This window comes from Nannospalax galili, unplaced genomic scaffold (assembly GCF_000622305.1).
Source record: "Nannospalax galili isolate Female #2095 unplaced genomic scaffold, S.galili_v1.0 scaffold901, whole genome shotgun sequence".
Taxonomy (NCBI): domain Eukaryota; kingdom Metazoa; phylum Chordata; class Mammalia; order Rodentia; family Spalacidae; genus Nannospalax; species Nannospalax galili.
Window position 1 is genome coordinate 366,309 of NW_008344555.1, and position 21,856 is coordinate 388,164.

Below are 21,856 nucleotides of genomic sequence, written 5' to 3' on the forward strand. Positions count from 1 at the left end.
GTTGAACAATTTTTAAGGTGTTTCTTTGCCAGTTTTATTTCTTAGTTTGCAAACTCTCTGTTCAGGTCTATCACCCATCTTTTTATTGGGTCATTTATTATATGTCTTTGTTTTTTGAGTTCTTTCTATATTCTGGATATTAATCCTCTGTTGGATGTGTAACTGGTAAAGATTTTCTCCCACTCAGTGGATTTCCTCTTCCCTTCCTTGGTTGTTTCTTTTGCTGTACAGAAGCTTTGTAATTTAATGAGGTCCCACTTATTGATTGTGGACCTTAGTGCCTGGGCAGCTGTTGTCCAATTTAGAAAGTCCTTTCCTATGCCTAAATCTTGGAGGGTACTGCCTATGTTTTCTTCTAGCAGTTTCTGTGTTTCAGGTTTCATATTGATGTCTTTGATCCATTTGGAGTTGACTTTTTTAAATTTTACTTCTTTTAAATTTGATGTGTATGCATGTATTGCCTGCATGTAGGTAAGTGCACCCATGTAGTGCAATGCCCACAGAGGTCAGAAGAGGCTTTTGGATCTCCTGGGACTAGAAGTATTGACAATTGTTAGCTGCCATGTGGGTACTGGGATTCAAACCCGGGTCTTCTGCAAGAACAACCAGTGTTCTTAACTGCTGAGCCATCTCTCCAGCCCCTGGAGTGGGTGGAAAGATAAGGGTCCAATTTGATTCTTCTGAAGGTAGAGATCCAGTTTTGTTAGCACTGTTTGTTGAAGATGCTGTCATTCCTCCATTGTGTGTTCTTGAATATCAAGTGGCTGAAATTGCATGTACTTGTGTTTGGGTCTTCTATTGTATTCCATTGATCTATATGCCTGTTTTTGTGCCAGTATCACGCAGTTTTTATGAGTATAGCTCTGTAATATAATCTGAGATCTAGTATGGTAATCTCCCCAGCATTGTTACTTGTGCCCAAGATTTCCCTGACTATCCGGTGTCTTTTTTGAATCCATATGAATTTTAAGATGATTTTTTAAAGCTCCATGAAGAATGTCCTCAGTATTTAGATTGGCATTGCATTGAATCTATAAATTGCTTTTGGTAAGATGATAATTTTCAAAATATTGATTCTACCAATCCATGAGCATGCTAGGTCTTTCCATTTCCTAGTGTCTTTCTCTATCTCTTTCTTTAGAGATTTGAAATTTTCATTATAAAGATCCTTAATGTCTTTGGTTAGGTTTATTCCTAAATATTTTTTGAAGCTATTGTGAATGGAAGGGTTTCCCTGAATTTTTTTTTCTGATTGCTTCTTATTGATATAGAGAAAGGCTATTGATTTTTTTGTAAGTTGATTTTGTATCCTGCCACTTCGCTAAAAGTATTAATCAATTCTAACAGTTTTCTAGTGGAATTTTTAGGCATATCTTATGTATAATAGCATATCATCTGCAAACAGGGATAATTTGACTAGTTGGTATACTTTTAATTTCCTTCTCTTGTCTTATTGCTCTTTCAAGAGTTTCAAGCACTTATACTGAAAAGGAGTGGAGAGAGCAGACAACCCTGTCTGGTTCCTGATTTTAGTGGGAATGCTTCCAGTTTTTCTCCATTTAAGATAAAGTTGGCTATGGGTTTGTTATATATAGCTTTAATTATGTTGAGGTATGTTCCCTCCAGTCCAATTCCCTCTAGCACTTTGAACATAAATGCATGTTGAGTTTTGTCAAAGGCCTTCTCTGCATCTACTGAGATGACGATGTAGTTCTTGTCTTTGAGTCCATTTATATGATTTACAGCATTTATTGGGTTACATCTGTTGTGATGTTTCCCCTTTCATCTCTAATTTTGTGGATTTGGATTTGCTCTTTCTTTCTTTTGGTTAACTGGGCTAAGGGCCTGTCTATCTTGTTTAACCTTTAAAGAACCAGATCTTAGATTCATTGATATTTTTGTATTATTTTCTTTCTATTTCATTAAATTCTAGGTTTGGGGTTGGTTTGTTCTTGCCTTTCGAGAGTCTTGAGTTGTGCTGTTAAGTCATTTACATGAGAGCTTTCTGATTTTTTTTATTGTAGGCACTAAGATCCATACACTTCCCTCTCAGGGCTGCTTTTATGGTGTCCCAGAGGTTTTGCTGAGTTGTATTTGCATTTTTGTTTAGTTCCAGGAATACTTTTATTTCTTTCTTAATTTCTTTTTTGACCCATTCATCATTCAGAAGTGTGTTGTTTTAATCTCCATGAGTTCCTGTAGTTACTAGAGCTTCTTTTGATGTGATTATAAGCTTTATTGCTCTGTGGTCTGATACAATGCATGGAATTATTTCTTTTTCTTTTTGTATTTGTTGAGATTTGTTTTGCGTTCCAGAATGCGGTCAATTTTAGAATAACTTGCATGAGCTGCTGAGTAGAAAGTGTATTTGTTGGTGCTTGGGTGGAATATTCTGTATGTGTCTGTTAGGTCCATTTCATGTACTATGTCATTTAATTCAGATGTCTCTTTTTATTCTTTGTCCAGTTGACCTATCTATTGAAGATAGTGGGGGTGTTAAAGTCACCTACTATTACTGAGTTGGGGGTCAATCTCTGTTTTATAGTCCTGGAGTACTGTTTTTATGAAATTGGGTGCTCCAGAGTTTAGTGCATATATGTTTATAATTGTAATATCATCTTGATCAATTTTTCCTTTGATTAGAATGAAGTAACCTTTCTTATCTCTTCTGATTAGTTTTAATTTGAAGTCTATTTTGTCAGGTATTAGAATGTCAACACTTGCTTGCTTCTTAGAGTCATTTGCTTGGCATATTTTTTTCCATCCTTTTACCCTAAGGTAGTGTCTATCCTTGAAGATAAGTTTCTTGAAGACAACAAAAAGTTGCATTTTCTTTCTTGATCCATTCTATTAGCCTGTGCCTTTTGAAAGGGGTGTTGAGGCCATTGATATTTGGTGTTATTATTGAAAGATATGCATTGGATATTGTCATTTTAATTTGTTTGTGGCCCTATTTTGTATTTCCATTATTTTTTTCTTTCTGTAGTCTCTTGGGTATACTCTTTTCTTTCTTCAGTCCTTTGTATTGTTTTGAGTGTTCTCTGTAGGGCTGGTTTGGTGGACATGAATTCTTTCAGCCTATTCATGTCATGAAAATTTTTCCATTCCCCTTTGTTGGCTAAAGTATTCTGGGTTGGCATCTCTTGTCATTTAGGACTGGAAATACTTTGTTCCAGGTTCTTCTAGCTTTCATAGTTTGTACTGAAAAGTCTACTGTTATTCTGATGGGTTTTCCTTTATATGTAACTTGTTGTTTTTCTCTAGCAGCTTTCAGTACCCTCTCTTTGTTCTGTAAATTCAATGTTTTTTACTATGATATGCTGTGGGGAGTTTCTGTTCTGGTCATGTGTAATCAGTGTTTTATGTGCTTCTTGAATCTCTATAGTTTTATCTTTCCTTAATTTAAAGATGTTTTCTTCTATAACCCTGTTGAAGATCTGTTCAATGCCATTGGCCTGAGTTTCTTCTCCTTCCTGCATGCCTATAATTCACAGATTTGGTTGTTTCATGTTGTCCCACATTTCCTAAGTATTCCATTCCTGTGGGTTTTTTTAATTTCACACAGTCTTTACTTAAGTCCAGATCTTCAATTTTATCATCCAATCTTGATACTGTTTTCCATTTCATTCATTTTGCTTGTGTGACTTTCTCCTATTGTTTCTAATTGGTTTATTGAGTTCTTCAATCCCATGTTCATGTCTGTTTGGGTTTTCTTCACTATTTCTATCTCTTTGTGAATTCACTTTTAAAGTCATGAATTGTTTTTGGATATTTCATTAAGCCACATATTTGTAGATTCTTGGGCTTCCATCATGAATTTATATCTTTCCTTTTTGAGTTCTTTGTGTCTTCTTGAAGTTCTTTGGTCATGTTTGTGATTGTTCTTTTAAACTCTGCATCCTGGGGGTTCCTCAGGGTGGTTCTCAATGTAGTGCACTTCTGTAGGACTAGTGGGTTTTGTTGGGGGACATATTTTCTTGGTTTTTCATATTTGTGCTTTTGTGTTGCTGTTTGGGCATATGGATATTCTTTTTTTGGTTATGTGTCCAATAGGAACTTCTATTCTGCTTTTTAAAAAAATCAATTTTGCTTCTATTAATTTTGTTTATGTAGCTTGGTTGCTTTTTGTTCAGGTATGGAAAATAAATTGGTGCATGTTTCAGGTTCTTGTAGGGTAGTAGACTGGTTTGAGTGGATGGTGGGACAGGGTAGTAGGTAGGCTGGTCAGGTTAATAGGAGGGTTGGTCTGTGTCAGACAGATCAGGGGCCAGTGGAGTCTATACTAGGGAGTTTAGCTAATTTGGATTAGGAAGATAGTACAGGGATCTGAGGTGAAGGAATTAGAGGCTCCAATCCCTAGAGCTTTTATTTTTGAGCCACAATTTCATTTGTTATAAAGTACTATGGTCACACTTTATGAAGAGCATATAGATTTTTTCCCACTACATTTCTATAAGATTTAAATTTACTTAATTTTATTCAAGATTTTGTTTCTATTTTTGTATGTGTGCCACATGTGTACAGGACAGAAAACAGTAGCTGGAGGGGCTGGAGAGATGGCTCAGGAGTTAAGAGCACTGACTGCTCTTGCAGAGGACCCAGGTTCAATTCCCATCACCCACATAGCAGCTAACAACCGTCTGTAATTCCAGTTCCAGGAGGATCCGATGCCTTCTTCTAACCCACAGGCATTGAACAACATGAGTGCACTTACATACATGTAGGCAATATACTCATACACATAAAATAAAAATAATAAAGAAAATTAAAAAGAAAATGGTAGCTGGAGAGACAAGTGTGGGTGCTGGGAACCAAATTCATCTTTATGGTTGTGAGCCTGAGCCTTTAATGGCTGAAATATCTCTCCAGCCCTTTTAATGTCATAATTGCTATTACATTTACTGCACCCTCTCATTCCCTTCCCACTCCTGCTCACTCCCTTATGCTCAGCTAGTCCCCCTCCTACCTTCATGTTCCTTTTTTCCTTTCTTCCATTCCTTTTTTTGTTTTCAGGCCCCAGGCAGGCAATCACAGCTGCTGTGTGTTCATGACTGCACTGGCCTTGTCATATGCAGAACAGTGTCCCACCATACTCTGTTTCTCACAGTCCTTCCACACCTCCAGGTCCTCTCTGCTTCCTGGGCCTCAGAGGAGGTGACAAAGCTGTCCCATTTGGGTCCAAGCACTCAGCAGTCACTTATTCTTACCAGTTATGAATTTCCATGGCCATCACTCACTGCTCAATGAGTCTTTTCTGACCAAGACTACACTAGTCAAAGTATATAAACATAAACATTTAGAATGCAGCTTGGGGCCATGTCCATTTAGCAAAATATCAGTAGTAGATTCCCCCACAGGGACTGTGACCTCTCTAGCCACAGGCTTTTGACCAATTCTACAGTGCCAGGCATGTATTGCTTCTCATGGAACAGGCCTCAGATCTAATCAGGAAGCAGTTGTTTACCCTAAGAACATTCTTGCCACTATTGCATCAGTAAGTGCCAGGCCGGGCGGGTCTCTCCAAGGTCGCAGGTCTCTGCTGCAGGGCGGGGTCTTTCTCTCTCCACGGCTGCGGCGAGTGCAGGTGGGCTCTGCGCCAAGCTGCGGGAGGCTCAGGCTAGCTGTGGGATGCTCCCCCTGTGCCCGCGGGGGGCAGGGAGAGCAAAGCGGGGAGCGCAGAAGCGGTGCGTGAGTGCTGACAGAAGGCAGCTTCTTCCGGGAAGACTGATCACAGGCTGGTCCCAGGCACAGTGAAACACAGCTCAGCTCCAGACAAATTCAGTGATACAGCTCCGGTTTATTAAGGGGAAACTAGAGAATTTATAGTGTGGAGGCAGTAGCAAAAGCCTCAGTTGATAGGTGCTCCATAGTATGCTTTATTTACATGTGGTGGTGGGCTTCTTTCAGGCTGTCAGACAGTGCCTGATTATCACATAGAAAAAACCTGGTAGTTTCTATGCCAGAGGTCATGTTTTAGATAAGGCATCTGTGGCGGGCTCTTCAAGGTGAGCCAGGAAGAGAGCAGGAGGCCCCCTGTTGAAAAGGGGAGTCTTTCCATCAGGCGCTGAGCCCCTTAGGCTATCTGGACATGGAGAAACTGCAACCCTATCAGCAGAGTTCCCCAACAAGTAAGCATATCTTGCCAGGGATTTCAGCACTGAAACACTCAGAGTCTGCAACTACATGTGATCACTGATGACCTTTTTCCATCAATAGCCTGAATAAATTTTTTAATTCAATTATTTCAATTTTCATACAATATAGTTTGATGGTACTTAGATCCCCTCCCCTCTCTGCACCTCCTCCCACTGCTCTTACTGAACACAATGTACTCTCTTACATAAGATATAGCCTATAGAGTCTAGTTTGTATCCTCAAATGTCCTTCAGTATGAATCAATCCACTGGGCCCGCCAAAACTTCCATCCATGTAAGACACTGTCTTTCTCCCTCCCAGGAGTTATAAATTGCTGAAAAGCTCCATAGATTGGTTTGAAATAGACTCCCATCCATGTAAGACATTGTCTTTCCCCCTCCCAGCAGCCATCAATTGCCAAAAGTTCCTTAGGTTGGGTTGGGATTTCTTACCCACTTTCCTATGCCTTTGCTGGAATTTTTTCTGTGTGGTTTGAGCTTGCACAGGACTTGTACATGTTGTCACCATTGCTGTGAGTTCATATGAGTACCTGACCAGCTGTCTGGAAGACTCTGCTTCCTTATGGTGATGTACCCCCTACGGCTCTTACAATCTTTCCTCCTTCTCTTCCAAAATGATCTCTGAGCCCTGGGAGATAGAGATTTGAAATAGTTCTGTTCAAGGATAAACACTCTGAAGGCCTCCTGTTCTCTGCACATTTATTCTGAATAAATTTTGGTTTAATCTTTATGTCTATGCTTGGAGAGTGAATGAAAACCATTCACACTTTATTTATTTATTTATTTATTTACTTACTTACTTAGGGGCTGGTGAGATGGCTCAACTGGTAAAAGCACTTGACACCAAGCTTGATGGCTTGAGTTTAATCCCTGGGACCCAAATGATGACAGAACAGACTCTTTTCTGACCTCTGCATATGTGTCCTAGCACATGCATGTCCACATGCATACACACACAATAAATAAACATAATAAGATGTTTTTAAAAACATTCATTTATTTGGGAGTCTGGGGTGTATACCACAGTGTATGTGAGGAAGTCAGAGGACAACTTGAGGGAGTCAGTTCTCTCTTTTCACCATGTAAGTTCCATGAATTAAACTTGGGCTTAGCAGTTAGCACTTGTACCCCTGAGCCATCTTGCTGACCCTTGATTCCCTTTCTAGCAGTAATTAACATGAGGCAAATGATCTCCGGTATCTGAGGCTTAAATAATGATTTGGTTGTTACGTGTGTTATGAGATAAAGATGAAGATTCTTTTTAAATATTTTATTTTTATTCTATGTATATGAGTGTATTGCCTGCATGTGTGTAAGTGCACTGGTGTTGTGCAGTGCAATGCCCTTAGAGGTCAGAAGAGGCTATCAGATCCCCTGGAACTGGAGTTACAGTTGTTAGCTGCCATGTGGGTACTGGGACTCGAACCGGGGTCCCCTGCAAGTGCAGTCAGTGCTCTTAACTGCTGAGCCATCGATCTCCAATCCTTAGATGAAGATTCTTACGTGGTGGTATAATGGTGAACACCTGCAATCTCAGCACTCAGCAGGTGAAGGTTGAAAGTTCAGGAGTTCAAGGTTATCCTGGTATACATGAGAATCTTACACACACACAATCTTGTTGTATTATGACTATAGATATCTTTCCCAGGAATACACATATGTACTATTGATAAATATGAGTGTTGTAGAATGCTATCTTCTGAGTATGGCAGCCAATATAGTTAATTCTTTTATTTATTTATTTATTTATTTATTTATTTATTATTTTTGGTCTTTTTTTTTTTTAGACACAGTCTCCCTGTAGCCCCAGACTGGCCTTGAACTCACATGTATCTGCCTGCCTCTGCCTTCCCAGTGCTGGGATTAAAGGTGTGTGCCACCACACCCAGCTAATTAATTCTTACAGAATGGTTCTGAAAACTTAAACTGGTGGTTTAAAACAACAGCTCTTGGTAGGTACTCCTAGTAAGGAAATGACAGCTGTTACTTTGTTCAAGTAATATGCACCTAAGTCAAAAGACCCCCACAATCCATCCATATAAGATCTGTGGTTTCATATTTCATGTTTTGTCTCTTAGGATGGATGGAGTTTGGTTATATCATCAGGATTTTGGAATGGGAGCAAGGTGTGGTGGTGCAGCACTTAGTAGGTAAAGGCAGAAGAACAACTGGGAATTTAAGGCCATCCTTCGCTACATATCGAGTCTGAGGCTATCCAGAGCTACATTATACCCTATCTTAAAAACTGAAAACAGCCAAAAAAAACAAAAACAAAAACAGAAGGATCATTATTTGGGAAATCCTAGACCCTCTCTCCCCCGACAGAGATGTGGAATTAACAACAATCTAAGGAACAATTACCATTCTGAAAAGTGCAGAAACCAATTAGGGTTCTACACCTGAGGTAAGCATGAAACCAACCACAATGAAGACTACTAGGTACGTTCCTGGCATTCTTTCTCATAAGAGACACCCAGTTCACCATCCCCTTCCAGGGAGAAGGGGGGCATTATGGCACAATTGGGAGAAAAGCTTCAATTCCCAACTTCCTGAGAAAGTAAAGGAATATATTCTAGATCCAAAATTCTGATTCTTAGGGACTGATGACCAAGGGACCAGTTTTCCCCTTGTCTGAATCTTAGCACGGACTGAGAATAGTGCTCTAGATTGGGGGTCTCCAAACAAAATCCTGACATGCATCAGCCACTGCAGTACCTCATTTGGCCAGTAGGTGGGGGACGAAGATCACGGGTCAGTGAGGCACCTTGAGCAGCTGCAGTACCCCAGGCAGACGCCGGGGGGCTCTACAGTAGAAATCAGCAAAAGAGATGTTCCTCACGTCCCAAAAAGAATGTAAAAGAAGGTTTGAGAGGTGTTGAGAAACTCTGTCCAGAATGAGTATGTAAAATCTTCCCAGACTGGTACAACACCAGACTGCAAAGTCTTGGAGAGGTGGCTAATATTTAAAATGATGAAATCTAACAGAAGCTAATTAGACATGTAAACAGGGAAATAAGGTGCACTTAAAACATTAACTTAACGTTTTCTCTCTCCCTCACTCCCTCTTCTTCTCTTTCCTCCCTCTCCCCAATTCTGTGAGTCAAACCCAAGACCTGGCTCATACTAAGCATGCACACTACACTGAACTATAGCCTCAGTCCTAAAGTAGTAACATTTTAAAAATATTTTATTTGTTATTTCTATTTTATCTGTACGAATGTCTTGCCTGCATGTATGTAAGTGCACCCATGTTGTACAATGCCCTCGGAGGTCAGAAGAAGGAGTCAGATCCCCTGGAACTGGAGTTACAAACAGTTGTTAGCTGCCATGTGGGTGCTGGAAACTAAACCTGGGTCTTCTGAGCTATCCCTCCAGCCCCCTAAAGCAGTAAATTCATTCTCTAAAAAGTAGATATTAAATGTGTATGTGTGTGTGTTCCTATATGTATTGCTTGACAGAGAAAAATAACCATCATAAGGATGCTCAACGAATTAAAAGAGAGAACAAAAAACAGACAAATGCAATCCAGGAAATGATGCACGAACAAGATTATCAAAGAAATGGAAACTAAGAAGATAAACCACATCGGAAGAAATTCATTCCTGGTGCTATGATCCTAGTCAGAAGCCCATGATTGGGAAGGTCATAGACCTTAGGGGGGAACATACTTTTGTTGTTTTGTTAAATGGTCATGTAGTTAGCCTGCCTTGTAGATGTTTATGTTTATACTCATAGATTTGTGCTTCTCCCAACATTAGTCAGAAAAGTGTCATTTTGCAGTGGGCAGTGTTTAACGCAGAGACCCATAACTGGTCAAAGTGCTGAGAGTAAGTGACTGTGAGTACTCAGCTCTAAATGGGAAATCTACACCCACTGCCCTCCCCCAAGGCTCCAGGGCCTTTGCAGAAAAGGAGACTGAATGAGTATAAGAGCTGGAGGGAGAGGGAGTGCTGTGAAACGCTGTCTTCAGGACATGACATGGCTGCTGCACCCATGAATTCACAACAGCTGTGCTGACCTGCACACGATCAAGCCAGTCAAGATTCCAGCATGAATAGGGAAGGGGCTCTGTGGCCCCACCCTTAGCTGAGGAGCTATGAGCTCTTGAAGGCTATTTGGGAAGGGAGAGTCATTTTTCTGGAGGAATGTGGCCACTGGTAGGTTGGCCATGCTTTGGTGGATGGCCCCAAACCATGCTCATACAGGCAGTACTAACTAGACTCTGGTTATTAATAACAATTAAAACAACAGAGGGCATGAACTTTGGAGCGGGTGTGTGAGGAAGGAATTTGGGGGCAGTTGAAAGGGAGGAGTGGGGGGGTTGGATATGATGAAAATATATTGTTTATATGAATGAAATTCTCAAAAACTAAACTTAAATGTATGCATACACAGGTTTATACACACACATATATATGTATATATATGTATATATGTATATATATGTATATATATATAGAGGGAGGGAGGAGGAGAGAGAGGAGAGAGAGAGAGAGAGAGAGAGAGAGAGAGAGACACTCTGGATATGAAGCAAATAATAGCTGAATTGACAATTTCACCACAACCAAGAGTCATCCCAGCCCTTTAGAGGTATAGCCAAGAGGATCAGGGGGTCAAGGTTCGTTACACAATCAGTTCTAAGACAAACGGAGCTGTAGGAGAGCTTGTCATAAAAACCATGAAAGAAAAAATGGGGAAAGAGAGAGAGGAGGAGAGGAGGGGGAAGGGAGGGAGGGAAGGGAAAAGAAGGAAGGAAGAAAAAGAAAAGAAAAAAGGGAGGGAGGGAAGAGGGAAGGAAGGAAGAAAAGAAAGAAAGAAAAGAAGAGGAAAAGAAAAGAAAAAGGGAGGGAGGGAATGAGGCAGGGAGGAAGGAAGGAAGGAGGGGGAGAAGGAAGGAAGGAAAGAAAGAAAGGCAAAAAGAAACTCAACAGACTTTTCTAGATGAAAGGATATGAACTTAAAGAAAAGAAAAAAGGGAGGGAGGGAAGAGGGAAGGAAGGAAGAAAAGAAAGAAAGAAAAGAAGAGGAAAAGAAAAGAAAAAGGGAGGGAGGGAATGAGGCAGGGAGGAAGGAAGGAAGGAGGGGGAGAAGGAAGGAAGGAAAGAAAGAAAGGCAAAAAGAAACTCAACAGACTTTTCTAGATGAAAGGATATGAACTTAAACACAAGATTTTTAAATCATCAATGTAGAATAGCAAAAAGATGAAAAGGGTACAAGAAAACGGGGAGAGCCCTAAGGGTTTTTGAGATACCAACAAGAACAAATTTGGAAGTCTCAGCTTGTGAGCAAAGTGAAGGAGCCAGAGACACCATCTAAAGGCAAAACAGCTAAAAATGTTCCCAAATATGAGAAGAGACAGGTTTATACAAATAAAGGCTTAAGTAATTACACCTGAAAAATAGGCATAGAGAGATCTACACCAAGACACATAATCAAATTGTCTACACAATACATTGAAAGCAAGGAAAAAATCAACTTTGTCATATACAGGAACAAATACTATGCTAGGAAAACCTAAATTGTAATGAATGAATGAGGGAAGGATTGGTCTATAGTCAAGTATAACACATAGAAAATTCAGGGAGACCCAGTAATCAAGGAGATTCCAAATATTTCTAAGTTTTACTTCCATGTGAAAAACTGTTTTCATAGTGAATATCAAAGAATTTTCTTGTGTTTCTATTAGGAGGGGGAGAGAAAGCTATTTATTTATTTATTTATTTATTTATTTATTTATTTATACAAGGTTTCCAGTGTCCTAGGCTGGCCTCTAACTTACTATGTAGCCTGTAATGACCTTGAACTTCTGGTCCTCCTACATACACCTTCTAAGTGGTAAGATTACAGGCGGGTGCCACGATGCCAGGTTTTATGTGGTGCTGAGGATTAAACCCAGGGATTTGTTCCTCCTATGCAAATTCTACCAACTGAGTCACATCACTAGCCTGGAAACAACCATTTTGAACTACATAGTGTATCCTGTTCTTCTCAGCTAGATCTACCCCCAGGAGAAACTATTTGTACCAAAATGCAACCTTCTGGAATCTGTTCAGGTTTTATTAAAGTCTAACTAACTGATATGGGAGAAGAGAAATTCCCAACTACAGATGACTCTAGCCTTTCTAGGAGACAATGCATAACTTCAGCTCACTTTAGCTTTCTTGACCCACCTATGGGAGGCTGGAAGAAGAGATGATGACAATCAGAAGCAAAGTTCACAGTCCATGGACATTGGCTAGAAGATCGTGACTTAGTCCAATGTGTGGCTCACACCAATAATTCCAGGATGTGGGGTGCAGAAACAGGAAAACAGAATTTAGAGCCAGTCAAGACTACATATTACATAGTAAGTTCAAGGCCATCCTGTGCTACATAACAAGACCCTATCTTAAAACAGAAAAAGGACCATGACCTAATTATTGGACTAGGGAACATACTTGTAGAAACCAAGCAAGCACCAGAATGAAGCAAAAATATGGACGGATATTAGACTTACCATATCAGGGTTTAAAACAACCGTGATTAATATGCTGAGTTAAGGGCTTCAGTAAATAAAGCAGACAATCTATAAGAATAGATGGGCAATGTAAGTGGAGAAATGAAAATTCTAAGAATAAAGGAAAAATGAAATAATGCAGATCAAAACCAGAAATGAATAATCACTGTGATGGCTTTATCAGCACACTAATGACCTCTAACACAGAAAAAGCAAAACTAGGACTGGTAAAAACATCCCCGACAAACACACAACCTGATATCCCCAATGTGAACAACTACAAGAGGTGTCATATGCACATGAGAATTCGAGAGAAAGAAGTATGAAAGGATAGAAGAACAAGTTCAGACAACAGTGACAGAATTAATACACTGTAAAAGCTGGAGGGATGTCTCAGCAGTTAAGAACACTGTCTGCTCTTGCAGAGGACCCAGGTTTGGTTCCCAGCACCCACAAGGTGGCTAACAGGTGTCTGTAACTCCAGTTGCAGGGGATCTGACACCTTCATGTGGCCTCCACCAGCATTAGACATGAATATGGTGCACATACATACATGTAAGCAAACATATACATAAAAAAGCAATTTTTAGAAACTCTAAACTCAGCCACACATATAAAGAAGGTATGAAAGCAGGAAGAGACGTCGTTGAGAAGAAGGGTTCCAGTGGCAGAGGGGAGGGGATGAAAACTGGAAATGGGTATGTATGTGAAAATGGGTGAAATTCATTTCATAAATAAAGAAAACTGCCAAACAATAAAAAATTTAAAAATAAAATATTTAGCCAATAAATATATCACAGGTCTAGAATAAACATCAAAAGAATGACAACAAAATAAAAACAAAGAGTTATACATAGGCATATCATTTCCAAATTATAGAAAATCAAGGAAAGAACTTCTAAAAGATGCTAGAGCAAAACCCCATATACATTGTGTGCGTGTGTGTGTGTGTGTGTGACCAATTTGTGAGCAAAGATCAGCATTTATATTCAACTTCTCTTCCAAAATTGTGCTATAAGGAGCAGAATAGCATTTTAAAATATTAAGAGAACTAGTGACATGGTTCAGCAGATAGACACTTGCCACCAAGAGTGATCGATGATTTAAGTTCAATCCCCGAAACCCCCAGGTGGGAAGAGAAGGAACTCCTCCTAGTTGCTCTCTAACATCCACATAAATGTAATAAAATGTTAAGAGAAAAATATCACTAATCTGAATCTAGTATGCTGTGAAATTGTCCTTCAGATTGGTGAAATAAAGACCATAGGCAAAACAAAACTGGAGGAATTTGTTGTCAATAGACCTGCCTCACAAATGCCAAGAGCAGTTATTTAGAGCGAAGGCAAATGATGAGGGTCGGAAGCCCAGCTGAGTCAGAAAGCACCTGATTCAGTGAGAGACCCTGTCTCAAAGAATAAGCTGGGAGCAACTGAGGAACACATACATGCACATGCATATTAACATATACATACACATACAACACACACATACAGAAACACATGAAATGATGGCACATGTTGGCTCTTTGAACTGAAGCAAGACTCTTTTTTGTTGCAGTTAGGTGCCAGGAACACACTGATGATAAAATACAAGGAAACATCATGTAGAGCAACACTGGTACTTGGAATAATCATCTGATTAAGATTGTTATAATCAACCACTATCATTTCGAGATTCAGGTCTTTCTATACATGTGGTAAGGATCAACAACCTGAATCTTTCAAATCCTAATGATGTCACAAATCACCATAATCCCTCTCAGAATAGACTATCATATTTGGTTTGCTATTAGAATAGGTGTGCATTTCCAGTGGCTTCCATTTGGCCTTTCATACCACAATATCCCTTTCCAATAGGTCACCTCAGTAGGCCCCGAGGACATGATTTCCAGCAAGGCAAGTCACATCCTAAGGATAGCCCAGGCACTTTTGAGAAATTCCGTAATGACTGTTCTGTTTTCCAGAAATTGCTGTGGTTTTGCCTTTGCGAAAGAACCGTGTATGTTACACTAATCATCCTAATCTTTGCCAAATAGACCTGTTATCAGTTCTTAGAGAAATGATGGTGAGTGTATTATTCAAGGTTCTTGAGACAAACAGAATCAAGAAGGCATACAAACATTTAAGAGAAAATGTGGCAGAGTTTTAGAATTGAAGAACTGGTTTTTACAGTTATGTGTGGAGGGTTAAAAGGAAGGAGGAACAAATGAAAGTAAAACAAAAAACTCCCCCTCAGCACTGGGACTGTTGGTACAAGCCACCATGCCTGGCTATTTTTGTCATTGCTGTTTTGTTCTATTTTGTTTGTTTGTTTTGAGATAAAGTCTCACTATGTGGACCAGGCTGGCCTACGGACTCACAGAGATCTGCTTCCTCTGCCTCCCAGGTTCTTGGATTAAAGGTATGTGCCACCATAGCCAGCAAAATGCCTGGCTTTCTATGTAGGTTCTGGGGATCTGAACTCAGGTCTTCATGTTTGTACAGCAAGCAGAGCTGTCTCTCCTGCCTGACCATTCACTTCTTACCTCAGGCTTAAATAACCTTTCCAGACTTTTATCCTAAAGTAGTCCTTAGGAATGTTGATTAGCAACACATAACCACTCCTTTGCACTGGTTCCATTATTCTTATTGAAAACTGACAAAAATAATCAAAGAGAGGGGTAGATTTGCTCTTATTTTACCAGACATTTATTTAAGGCATGGATTTTCCTTCTCAGCCATGCTTGGGAGAAAACCAGCATTCATGGACGTAGAAAATGACTTGTCAATCATCATGATATTCCACACAGCAGCATCTTTAAATTGGAAAGTTAGATCCAATGCACATGCTCTTGATGTTCACTGCCTGTGTCTCCTATAACCTGAGTTGGCTGTTTCAAGGGAGCAGTGAAATAATTTGTACAGGGTCTTCTGTAGTCTAGACTGGCCTTGAACTTACTAAATAGCCTAGTTGAACTTGAACACCTAATCCTTCTGTGCCTACCTTCCAACTTCTAGGATTACAGCTGTGTGCCACCAGATATTGCTAAAATGACTATTTTGAAGGGCTGTGTATAGTTCTAGTCCAGTAGCACTACCTGTGCAGTTGGATCAATGTGACCTAGGAGGTGGCAACACTCTCTTTCAATATCAAGTATATGGAGTACTTTCTACCTTAGTCACATTATGTCTTCATCAGTGAATGAAAGAACATGAGTATATTCTCTATTACTCCTAAGAAAGTAATACTAAAATGGTATTTCCCACACTGACAGTTAGAGATGCTACTAGATCTTTGCAATGGGGATTAAAGAAACAATACAGCGAACTAGAAACAGATAAAAACCTAATCGCTATGAACATTTCATCTTTCTCAATCAACAATTACATGGGAATTGTTCCTTAATTTGTAGCATATAACATGTCTGGAAGGTATGGAGCCTTTCTTAGTTACTCCTGTGCTTTGTGATTAGAGATCAGGGAAAGTTACAAAAACCTGACTTACACAGGAGATGTAATAGTCAAGATTGTTCGGTAAAGAGGGTTTGAGAAATCTCACTCAGTCAGGCACCATGATCTTTTGAGGGGTTGTCTCTGGGCAATAAGAACAAGAAATGGTTAGGGAAGAAAACAGTTTCATTGTATTTTTTTTTTTTGGTCTTTTTGAGGCAGGGTCTCCCTGTAGCCCCAGCTATCCTAGAACTCACTATGTAGACCAGGCTGGCCTTGAACTCACAGAGATCCGCTTGCCTCTGCCTCCTGAGTGCTGGGATCAAAGGCATGTGCCACCACACCCGGCTCGTTGTATTTTTTAATATTTTTATTGAGTTTTTGTGCATTTAATGCAATAGTTCTTAATCAAATTTAGACCTCCCTCCCCCATCCATGTTCCCACGTACTCCCCCAAAGGACCTCATACATTGTGTCATATATTTTGAGTCCTATCCAGTCAAGCATTTGTACCCAGATGTCATTCAGTGCAAGTTCATCCCCTGGACACTGATTACTGCTGGGTGAGGGAGAATAGATCTTCCTTAAGAAGACAGTTTTAAATAGGAGAGATGACACCGATGACCTGCTGCAGAAACCAGGGCTGTCATAATATTTACCTGAAGAGATAACAACACCCACTGGCACAGATGAGAGGGGGAAAAAATCAACAAAGCAGCCAGACGTTCTGCTTTCAAACAAAAGGCACAGTGAAAAACACCACCTTTTATTAACAGGAATTTATGACACTTCTCCAAACCTAGAGGAAATTCTCTTAACTGACACAAGCTAGAAAGCTTCAGTAGCATCTCACTATGTTCTGGAATACAGTAAACTATTTGCTGCATCTTCTTGCTTGTTGTAATCACAGGATTACCTGTAATAACAGGATTACATGTTTAGAGATGGCTCATAGATGTTGACAGACCTCTTAATCAATTTTTCCAGTTTCTTCTCAAGGTAATGAATTAAATGACGTCTTTTAAGCCTGAAAATAAAGAGATATGCCATTAAAAACAAAAGATGCACAAAGAGTTTGGGCTGTGGGAAGCACTGTGTCAGTCAAAGCAAGGGGCTCCCCATCTGTGTGGAAATACTGCATTCATCCCAGGCACCAAATGCTCTAGCCGAAGTATGTCAGGCTCAGAGTGAGGATCAGTGGGCAGCTCAGAATACAGTGACAGGGAGGTTGAGGGAGCCTGGAAGGATATGTCAGAGATGACATCAGCCTAAACATCAGTGCCGTCAGCATTAACCATGGGCGAGGGCCAGGGACTGAGAGACACCAGGCAGGCGCTGTTCTCCACCCCTCACCCAACCACTGCGATGACCCAATAGCTTGGAAAAGATGTGCAGTTCCCCTGTGCACCCACTTGGCTGCCTCCTTGATGGTAAATTCAACAAACTGTATCTTGACATCCAGAGAGCCTTGCACTTCTTCAAGCAACTTGAATATCCTTCCATATTCTGAAGACAATACAAGAATATGTCAGTATTTCTCAGATGTGAAGAAACAGAACTGAACCCTGGTGAACCTGTACCTTACTAATATGCTTCATGGACAAGAATGTTAAATGATGGCTACTATGTATTTAAATTCTTAAATGGAGATGCCTATACATAGATGCTAATAAAATTCTTATAAACAATAACCAGAAATCATTAGAAAGGAAAGATGAGGCCTATTGAGGCATTTTAGTCAAAAGAAAGAGCAACTGTGCCAAATTGTATAGGAAAGGAAAACCTCAGTTCCAGAAAGACTCACACTCTCCTGAGATAGTTTAAAGTCATTCTAATGAACTGAGAGATTCTCGCCTTGCTTTGTTACTAGCCATTCCCTCTATACTTACGTCGTCCACGTCGTTGAATTTCTCTCATTAGATGACATTTTATTTCATAATTAATTTCCTCTGGGTTTACTGGGAACAAATGGGGCAAACCTTCCAATGTAGCTTTCTCTGGAGCATTGGGGTCACCTGCAGAGATGTCACTGTTAACATTTTCCCCAGCAAGTGTGACATCACCATCTTTGGGACTCTTGCTAAGATCAGCAGGACTGGAGTTGTCAGACAGAGATTCCAGTGGATTGTAGAGCCCACTGCCTTCTGCCACAGGCTTGGGCTTTTTCCGAACATCTTTTGACTTGTAGCCTTTGGGTGGACTAGAAGCACGCTTCCTCGTCCTCTCCGCAGTGTTATGGAAGACAGCAGCACCTGGAAAGCAAAGTGAAAAGGCTAAGCTGTGGGATAGGTAAACTCCATCACCTCACTCGAGCATCCATGTGCTTCTCCGGGCCTAAAATTATTTCAGAGGTGGAGGGTACACCAGAGAAATCTCACCCATGACAAATTGACCCCCGGATACAGCACAGAAGAAAAACACCTCATACCTTCTGGCTCTATGAGCAGATACCCAAGCTAATTGGCAGCACAACGAAGAAACAAACATTCACAGAACCTTGGCACTCAGAGCTTAGTTTCACATTGATGTGCTTTACAAGTTAAAAAGCTGAAAGTGTCAGATGTCAAAGTGTGAGGTGTTCGCACGCCTTCACTAAAAATCTGAATCTGTAGGTGATTCTACTCATCTTTCACTTTTGTGTGAAAGTGAATTCTCTTCCCTCCGTTTGACCCTTCTATGTCATCTACTCTTGTTCTGTTTTGCACCAGTCAGGAGCTGGAGATCAATAGTGGTCTCCTGTTGAGGAAGAAGCAAAAAAAGATGTGAGAGAGAACAGTACAGAGAGCTCATGGGATCACCAGGGCAAGGCCATCTGGGTGGGGTCCTCTGTGCAAATTGTGAGGAGGAGACAAAGGTGGCCTTTGTAGATGCAGAGGAAGAGTGAGAACCAGGGTAGGAGACAAGAGGGACAGCCGAAGGGCTGTGTGTGTGTGAAGGTGACTACTGGGACCCAGGTGATGTTAGAATGGTGGGATCAGGCAATGCAGGACCGTAAGGATCACAGACAGGAGTCAGAGTGTGCCCTGCACACTTAAGAATACAGTATAGGTTTTAGCATGTATGTGGCCTGGTATATCCACTTGCTGACATCCTTACTCTGGCTGCAGGGAAATTGTTAGGAAGTGGGACAAGATGAGAAGGAGATGGAACAGAAAAGACTTATTTGTCTTTGGTAGCAACTAATCATGGCAGAGCAGACTAGAATTGAAGATTAAAATGGCCTGATCTAAAAAGTATTACATGATCAAAAAAGAGAAGAAAAGAAAAGGGAGGAAAAACAATGACAGAGAATCACCCAAAAGAAGAACGTCAAAGCAGATTGTGGAGAAGAGAAATCCCAGAAAGTTGACAAAAACAAGGGAGTGACTGCATCCAAAGTTGAGAAATGAACATCAGTGTCATCTCAGACCATCGATGTCCATGAACATTTCCGTGGTGCTGAAGCAGGAAGCCACGCAGCGTTATAACATGAAGGAGAGGGAGAGGGAGGTGGAGGTGCAGCTTGACCAGCTGGTGAGCACATCTGTTCTCTCTGAGCGCTTATCCTACTCCACCTGCAGAAAGCCGTTTTAATCCTGTGACCTCATGCAGGCACTCTCACCACTTTCATCATTTCACATGTGTTTTCGTCTACTCGCAAGTATTCCAGTAACTGCCCACCCAACCAAGACATCATTACCTTTTCCCTCTGCTTTGACAGAAGCCTCAAGACGTTTCTCTGACACTGTGGCCAGAGTGTTTCTTTGTTTTGGTGATGGACCCTTGCCTTTTCCAACAGGGTTCACATTATTTTTAAGCTTTTTAGAAAACACTTCTTCAGCAGCTTTCTTTGCCTAGAAACCAACAGTGAAAAAATATAATTTATGCAGTTGGAAAGATGCTCAGTGGTTAAGAGCACGGGTTGCTCTTGCAAAGGACTTGGGCCATGTTCATAGCACCTAACAAACATCTGAACTCCAGTTCCAGAGGATCTGAGGCCCTCCTCTGGCCTCTATGAGCATTGAACACATGGGTGCACTTAAATACACCAATGCAAAACACTCATAAATAAAATATAATTAGATGAATTTTTAAAGTTTTAAAGATACCAGTTATGACAAACTTCAACCACCACCACATTATTTTTTAGAAAGGATAGTAAGCTTCTAGTGTAAGACTGCAGTTTAGAAGTTTCCTCCATGTGCATTCACAATGAGAAGAGTCAGAAAAACATAGAAGTCCCCCAAATATGAAAAAACAAATGCAATAAAGCTTATGAATCCTTAATAATTGAATATAAATGTTTGAAATGACAATTTCAGGATACAGTTTTAAAAATTATCCCTTTCCTAGTGTGTTCCTTTGTTGTTGTGAAAAAATACCCTGACGAGTACCAACTTGGGGAACAAAGGGTTTATTTAGCTTATATCTCCTGGGCCACAGTTCATCAGGGAGCCCAAGGTAGGAACTCAGAGCAGGAACCTGGAGGCAGGAGCTGGAGCACAGGCCATGGAGGAATGCTGCTTACTGACTTGCTCCCCTGGCCCCTGCTCAGCCTGCTTTCTTATGCAACACAGGGCCACCTGCCCAGAGGTGGCACCACCCATAGTGCGCTGGGCCCTCCCACATCACTCAACAATCAAGAAGATGCCCCAGAGACATGGCCACAGGCCAGTTCAATGGAGGCAATTGAGACTTCCTCAACCAAAGTGTGTCAAGTTGACAGTAAAGCTATCCAGCACAATCAAAGATTACCAAAAATGGAATTATGAAGGAAAGGAGTAAATTCACAAAGTAGATGAGAAATTCAGCACTGAGAGAGATTCTAGGGAGGAAAAACCAAACAGATACCTTGAAAGAGCAAAGCTCAATAAATCAAAACATTTAATCGAAATGATCTAGACTAAGTATAGCAGAATTCTAGGAATTAAAGAAATGATTGAATAAATATATATTCACACAGCAAAACAACAATAACAGCAACAACAACAAAATAGCAATCATGACTACAACTTTCTGGAATGCTGGAACATGATTAAGAGACCAATCCTGTGAAACTTTGACTTAAAAGGAGCCAAGGGACTGGAGAGATGGCTTAGGGGTTAAGAGCATTGGCTGCCTTTGCAGAGGTCCTGGATTCAGTTCCCAACACCCAAATAGCAATTAACAACTGTAATTCCAGTTTCAGGGGATCCAATGCCATCTTCTTGCCTCTGTTGGCATTGCTCAACATGGGTGAATTTACATACATGCAGGCAAAACATCATACACATTAAATAAATAGATAAAATTTAAAAATGAAAATAAGAAGGAAGTCTAGCAGAAATTTTCTGAAATTTTGGGAGGGATGTGGATATACAAGTACAGGAGGAATTTGTAACCTCAAATACACATGACCAGAAAGTCACCTCTCCTTATCATCTTACATCTAATGCCAAGAGTGCAGAACAGGGGATGGAGAGATGGTTCAGCAGTTAAGAGTCCTGGCTGCTCTGTAGAGGACCCGAGTTCTGTTCCCAGCACCCACATGGTGACTAACAACTGTTAGTAATTCCAGTTCCAAGGGACCCAATGCCCTCTTCCTACCTCTGCAAACATAGGTGCGCTTACCTTCATGTAGGCATTGCACTCATACATACAAAATAAAAATTAAAAATGAAATATTTTTTAAAAGAGTGCAGAACAAAGAAAGAATATTAGAAGCTACAAAAGCAAAGTTACAAAGGCGAACCTATCAGAATATCAGGAGGCTTCTCGGCAGACACCCCAGTGGCCGGGAACCATAGACTGATACATTT